Source organism: Myxocyprinus asiaticus, chromosome 44 (assembly GCF_019703515.2).
Source record: "Myxocyprinus asiaticus isolate MX2 ecotype Aquarium Trade chromosome 44, UBuf_Myxa_2, whole genome shotgun sequence".
NCBI classification, from domain to species: domain Eukaryota; kingdom Metazoa; phylum Chordata; class Actinopteri; order Cypriniformes; family Catostomidae; genus Myxocyprinus; species Myxocyprinus asiaticus.
Window position 1 is genome coordinate 27970341 of NC_059387.1, and position 7756 is coordinate 27978096.

General features: G+C 38.4%; 1 pseudogene; it reads left to right on the plus strand.

The window, feature by feature from the left end:
* The first annotated feature begins 6256 nt into the window (after positions 1–6256).
* Positions 6257–7116, plus strand: LOC127434527 (protein arginine N-methyltransferase 6-like; annotated as a pseudogene).
* The last annotated feature ends 640 nt before the right edge of the window (positions 7117–7756 follow it).

Sequence of the window (7756 nt, forward strand, 5' to 3'; positions counted from 1 at the left end):
TGCCAAGAAAAGAGAAACATACAAAAACACACACACATTTTGAAAAACTCTTGTATGAGTGTGATAGGAGATTTCACGAAACTTTAACACTTCTTTCATTTTAACACAATTCTAGGTTCACCTCTGGAGGCAACTTACTGTAATGTGTTGCATTGCTCAGTTTCAGCTGTTTATTAAGGTATTACCTCATGCATGTTTAATAATATTCTGCAACTCTCGTAAATTTCCATTAATAATACATTTAGTCTGAGCCATGGCTGAGAAGTTAGTTCATGTGTTCCAAGCTGGAGACACGGGTTCTAATCGGACCGGCATTGTGTCCCGATCCAATTGGCCCTCTCTCTCTCGTCATAATTCTCCATATCCTTCCCTACTGTCTATATTAAAGTCAACAAAAAATTAAAATGTATCCTACTGTTTTTAAACTGCATTCCTGGTCTTATTGTGAATGATTCTTCTGTCCATGGTATTCCAAATAAAACCAGTCTTTGTAATTGTGTTGAGGAGGAGGGAGTGGCTGGGCCACAAGGATGTACACCTGGCACTGAGTTGCCTAATCAGCGGGAGGGAGATAAGGGAAGAGCTGGGGACACCAGAGAGAGAGAGAGAGAGAGAGAGAGAGAGAAAGAAAGAGAGAGAGAGAGAGAGAGAGAGAGAGAAAGAAAGAGAGAGAGAGAGACATGTGGCCGCTCTGTATGTGTTTCTTTCTCTCTCTTTCTCTGGTGTCCCTGGCTCTTCCCTTATCTCCCTCCCGCTGATTAGGCAACTCAGCACTGGGAGTGCATCCTCACGGCCTGGCCACGCCCTCCTCCTCATCACAGTAATCTTTCATAAAATGTAAAAACTTGCTCCACCTCTGAAACGACTTTCCTTTCAGCTGATGTCATCAAGCCCTCTTATTTTCAACCCCTTTCCTCCAACCACCTGTCATATAAAGACCACTTTTCACAATCCATTCAATAATAATGTCCTGAATAATAAAATTAAGCCCTTGCCTAATTTTTTTTTTTTTTTTTTTCTCATTAATATCCTGTTTCACTCTGAGATATGTCACAGTATTGAAGTAAAATAAGTTTTGAACACTGTTTCATGAAAGCCAAAAAATCTACAATATATATTTTAATTTCAATGAATTGGCGAAGAGCAAAAATGTATGGAAAGGACAAAATAGACAGACTGAGGTTAAAGTAGTTGAACGAAACATTTTGACTGACTACTAGACAGGCTGCTACCTCAGATGTTAACATGTTCGCTGTTTGAGATAAAAATCGGATTCGCACCGCCAGGATGCCACTGCTACTGAATCAAACCACCAATATGCTGCAGTGATTGCAACTTCCCCGTCTAGTTTCATCCTTTCAGCAGACTTATGTCCTCACCCTTAACTGATCCAACCAAACAAGATTCAGCAGCCGGATTGGAAACAGCACGAGCCACCCTGGAAAAATCAGCTTGAGCTGTGTTATCAAATGTTTTCAGGACATCCTTCATTGTCCAAAGTGATTTGGTTTCCCGCTGTTGCACTCATGCTTGAACAACCAGTGTCTTCCCTTTGCAAGCCCACCATCTCTCTGCTCTGAAATTATCTCAGTCTTGCCAGACATGTTTCAGGACCACTGAGCAAAGTATCTGCCTTCTTTGCCAGTCCATCCCCTTCCAATCAGCTCAGAGTCTGTGCTTTAGATGGGCAAACAGTGATGTGCAATTTTAATTAAAACGAGATCAGGTGCCGATGTCTGTGTAAACACATGCTTTTTTATTTTCCAATTATTTCAAAATGTGATAAAACATTCAGAGGATGTGGATTGTGTATGTGTTATCGTAGCGAAGGCTCAGAACTACCCAAAGGAGATATGAGGAGAGGAACACACAGAGAGACGGGGGAACAAGACAGAAAGAATTTTGCAGAACAGGGAATTTTAGGGAATATTATGAAACAATGTATTTCAGACGATGTACAGGTACCGTATGTAATGCCGTATACAGTAAGAGTGCTGGGCACATCACAAGCCATACATATTTTGCCCTCAGCTTTGGAGGTGTAAATGCACTTCCACTTCATTTTACATTTGACACTAAAGTAAATCAAAAGTGTATAAAGCAAAGCATAAAAGTACCCTGCAGGTAGCCTTGTCTGATACTTTGTAAAAGCCTTTTCATATTTGAAACTACCTTCAAAGCATTTTACTGCATACAAAGCATGCCACATTTAATTTTATTCTTATTCTCATATGAATAGTCCCTTATTAGTCATCATAAAACCTGGTTCATGACCCATTTTACTTCCATAATGTGATATTCAATGAGAAAAAAGAAAGTAAGCAAGGACTTTTTTTTTTTTTTTTGGTCATGAAAAGGAACTACGCTTCACTTGAAAGTCAGTTGTGTCCATGATTGCATGTTTACTTTAAAAATAAGTTATGTTCTGTAACAGTAATTTACACAAACAGTTTATGTATAGGCCTACTCAGGATCACTGTCTGATTTTTAATTTCCTGTCGAAGGAAATGTTTATAACTCCCATTTAAAAGATAAACAATGTGCATCAATTTAATTGGATTATTTTTATCCCAGGAGTTCAACTTGGATGAAAAAAGGCCAGAATATCTATCTCCATAGATAAAGCAGAAGAAATCATAAAACACACTGGATTAAAGAGGAATAGCCTGTTGTCAGTGAGTAGCCTTTAGTGGGCAGGGAGAGTGACGGCCGAGGGTGAGGCAGTGCTATTTTATTAAGGTTAAAAGCAGATCATGCTATCCGTCATGGTGGAAAATGCGGTTTGGCTCAGACGGAGCCCTGGTGTTGTGTCAGTATGACTACAGCTGGGCACAGTCAGTCTAAACAGCTGTCCAGGAACAACTGCCAAACGGCAGACATCTGAAACTCGACTGTTAATTAAATGAGAATTCATGAAGCTTAATTCACTTATTTGTGTGGGCCAGCATGAAGCATTTAGCTTAAATACTGTATTGTGACAAACAAGTGGTGCTGGTACATTTTGTCTTAGTTACATATAGATCTAGATCAGGACCTTGTGATATATTACAGGCATTATTTGATCTATCATTTTAAGCAATAAACAGATACACTTTGCCCCTCTTTGCTCTTTGCTTTGCATTTCCAGTTACATACATAATCTTAAAAGCACTGACCAGCAGTCTTGCAGTTCTTCCACAATCTTTTCATACTGTCATTAAAATTAAATCCTCCTTTCCCAGCTAGCACATGATGGACCACAGTTGTGTAATTTATTCATAAATGTTGGTAATTTCATGGTTTGCTAATTTGCAACGTGACTCATAGGCCCGTTTAATTACTATTAAATTACCAATTCACAATATACTGTAGTTTTTATTTTCTTCTAATGTGTTCTGATGCTATTTAAAATGTTTAAAGGAATGTTTTTGGGTTCAACAGTTAAGTTAACAGTTAAAGGGATAGTTCACCCATAAATGAAAATTCCCTCATTATTTACTCACCCACATTATATCCCAGGTGTGTATGACTTTCTTCACCAGAACACATTTGAAGAAAAACTGAAAAATATTTTTAGCTCAGTAGGTCCTTAAAATGTAAGTTAATGGCGATTTCTCACAGACAGTCAGGATAAACTTCAACAATACGACACCAGCTGTTAAATTAATGTCTTCTTATGTGACACGATCACTTTTGGTGTGAAAAAAGATACATATTTAAGTACTTTATTAACTCTAAATCAGTGTTGTTATGCTACCAAAATTTCAGCAGTCGGTACTGACACCAGTGAAATTTCACAGTTCTTGATACCAATTTTGATACCACAGAAAAAAATATGCTAATATAATAATGTGCTATTTAACACACTAGTTTAGTTATTTTTAATTATTTTTATAATTATAGTTTAATAATAATTATTATTTTCCAGAACTTTCCAGAACATTTTTTAAAGTTTAATTTCATCATCAAAATGGTCTAATCAATAAATTCGTAAAACTTCTAGCAAGTGAAAATATAACTTTTTAATTTGTCATTGCATTTTTTTTTTTATTTTATTTTTTTTTTTTTTTGCCAAACTTTTATTCAACAATAAAATGTGCTTGTGATATTTGGATTAATTATTATTATTACAGTGAATATTACATTTTTACTATACATTTTTATTCAATTTCTTCATTTTCAGGCATCTAGATTCGTGCTTTTATTATGACATGTGTTTTTCGCCAGAAGCTTCACCTTTTCAGATAAACAGTTCACAGGCACAGTGTGATCATTGAAGACTTTTAAGTCACGTCTGAAATCTCATCACTTTACACTGGCCTTTGAGTCTGACAAATAAAATGTAGGACACAGTTTTGAAGTGTTTGTATTTTGTGTTTTAGATTACTGGTGTTTGTGTATGTGGTAATTTTGAAATGTTATGTTTTACATTTTATTACTGTGAAGCAGTTTGGTCAACTCTGTTGTTTTAAATGCAATATAAATAAAGCTGAGCTGAGATTAAAGGGCAGATGCTGTGATTTTAATTATAACTATATAGTCTACATGTAATACGCACTTTACAGTGGATTGGTGCTCTGCTCTGTCATCTCATACAACGTGAATGATTCTCAATGTCTGGAGTTTCTAGTGGATGAGAGGTCAGATTTATTTAATGTACACAGCTCATCCACAGTAAGATTGCAGCCTTCAGCGGTTTAATAAATCACAATAGGACATGTTACGATTTTAATTTGATTAATTGTCCATTTCAGTGTACAAGGAGTAACAGAGCACGTGTTCAAAATAAGCATGTGAGCATTTTAAAGCTGTCGTGTGTCAGTCATACTGGGCACTGGCACCGGATTGAGTCGGTGCTCGGTACTACCGGTATTGCAGAAATACTGGTATCGTTACATCTTTTTTATTTTAGTATCGACTTGGTACCGAAGTACCAGTACTTTTGACAACACTACTCTAAATCATGCTTCCGGTCAGCAGCAGTGCATGCGTGTGACGTAATCGCATTGGCATTTGAAACACGCGAGAACTGAGGCACATGAGTCACAGCCGGAAGAGCATTGCTGTTTACAAGTGAGGAGGAACGTTGTACAGTAGCTTGGTTGATTTTGGTTTAGATCTGTTATTATCTGTTTCTTTACTCGCAATAGTGCATTTGTGTGCTTATCCTGAATGTCTCAACTGATTGGAGAATCTGAGATTACGTTGGTAGCATGGCAATGTGAATACATCACACAAGAGACCGTTTGGATTCCAGCCTCTCCTGAAGCTTACCGGAAGCGATGATTAAAGGCGGTTTTACATGGGACGCGGTGGGCGGCAGACTTTGCTTGCGATCTTGCCACTTCTCGATTGTACAGGCATTTTCCATTCACATGAGAAGTGGTGCGAAATGCACCAGTAGAAATGCAATAATGCTCCCTAATGCTTCAGCTCAGATACTGCGTCTATGATGAGATTACTGTAAATATTGTATTCGTGTTCATGTACGTGATTGCACTTAAAATGTAACTTATTTTTTTCATAAAATGCTTTATAACTATAAATATCGTAATATAATATTTTTTATATTCATGTAAAATTATAATATCATAGCTAAACAATGTAATTGTAAATATTGGTGCCATCTTGCCACCTGTCTCCACATTTGATGAGTTCCGCATTTTCTTTAATGGCTAAAGAAAGAGACTGCATGTTCCTTCATATTTTTATTGGCAAATTGGTATAGTATAAATAACATCACATTAAATTAAAATGGGAGGGCTACAAATGAACATTCAAAATCCACGAAACACTCTGCCAGTAACCCACCTGGGAAATGGTATTTTCTGTTTATCTAAAATTGATGTTTCAGATACCTGTTGCAGAAGATAAAATTAAAGTAGACAGTCCAAACAAAAGCTTTACATGTTTCCGTATTATCTATTTTCACCTGGTACACTGACTCATCCACTCACAGCTTTCCATGAGGCCATTTTTTCTATTTATGTCTCTATAAACACTCAAAGAAATGTTATATAGCTCAAGAAATTCATAGGGGGAACAGACTTCGACAAAGGGGAAACATAGGAGGAACAGACTTCGACACAGCCCCCTATGTTTCCCTGGTTAGTGTTCCCCATAACAGACTTCGACAAAGGGGAAACATAGGGGGTAACAGACTTCGATTTCACCGTTATAAATTAAACACAGCAGGAACAGACTGTTTCCCCTAAGTTTAATGGTTAAGAGCACTAAGGGGAACACTAACCAGGGAAACAGGGGGAACAGACTTTGACACACCGGTACCGGCGTCCTCAGCCTATTCTGTGCCCAAGCTGGTGCCAGGAAGGTTTTCGCCGTAGAGGAGAGCTCGATCACCAATTAGGCTGTGTGAATCGTCAAACTGAATCAGATGGAGGACCGTATCAAAGTCATTAAAGGCACACTAGAGGCGATCGAACTGCCCGAGCAGGTGGACGTGATTGTCAGCAAGGGGATGGGCTATGTGCTGCACCATGAATCAATGCTGAATTCTGTGATCTTCACCTGGGATAAGTGGCTCAAAACCGGTGGCCTTGTATTTCCATGCAAAGTGGATCTCTACATCGCTCCCATAAACGACCTGGTAGTAGAGGGCAGATTACATTTTTGGAGCATTGTTAAAGGACAATACGCCGTGGACATATCCTGCATGACCAGCTTTGCCAGAAAGTGCATCATGAACAAAGACATCACAGTGAATCTGGTCATGCTGAAGGACGTGCTCTCCCATCCGTGCAAGTTTACGGAGCTGGATTTGCACACGGTCACACTCGAGCAGCTCAAAGATGTGCGGGGTGTGTTCAGCTGCAAGTGTTTCGGGTCGTCTTCCATCCACGTGTTGTGCCTGTGGTTTACAGTCATTTTCCTGACAGAGGAGAAGGCCCTTGTGCTCTCCACATTTCACTTTAAACTGGAGATGCACTGGAAACAAGCGGTACTGTATCTAGATGATGCTGTGGATGTGATTCAGGACATTAAAGTTAAAGGGGAGATCAGTTTGTACCCCTCTGAAGAGAACTCAAGACACATCTGTATCTGGTTGGACTATGTGATAGGGTACAGAAAAAGCACTCTAAATCCTTTTCTATTCCAGATCAGTATTTATTAGTTTAACAGACATTTGGCCATTATTTATTTTCAGTTATTTTCCCCCCACTCGATTTTTGCACAAAACGACACTTTTCACCATGAATGGTACTGTGGAACTGTAAATGTTTAGTGTCTGAAAAAAGTTCAGGTTTTAACTTTGGACAACACGTATACAAAGTTTAAAAAAAAATAAACTGTGCTTACCAAGATCTGTACCTTTGCCATTCTCGACTGCAGGTTCATTTTCAACAGTTTACATCCTTTGTTGGCGCTATGAAATCCATTTAGCATCTCTGTTGCTTAGAGCCCAAACCACAGTTGCCTACAAATACACCCTGCTTGGGAAGAACCAAAAGTCAATGTGGAAACCATTGCTCCATTCCATGGTTGTCCTGGTTAGTTTAAGATGTTAGGAACAAACATGGTGATCATCTACTCATTCATATTGTTACTTTAAGATATAAGACTTACAGTAAATATAGAAGATATGCAGTTGGAAGCATGTAAGATTGAAATCAAATCAGTTATTTCTTCTTTATGTGAGAGGAATAGAGTGAGTGGGCCACCTGCCTATCGTCCATCAGGGTGTGAATCTATATAAGAACATTGTTGGAAGGCCACTTGCAGGTGAGCAGCAGGCTGACAGCTCACAGTTCATCAGTGA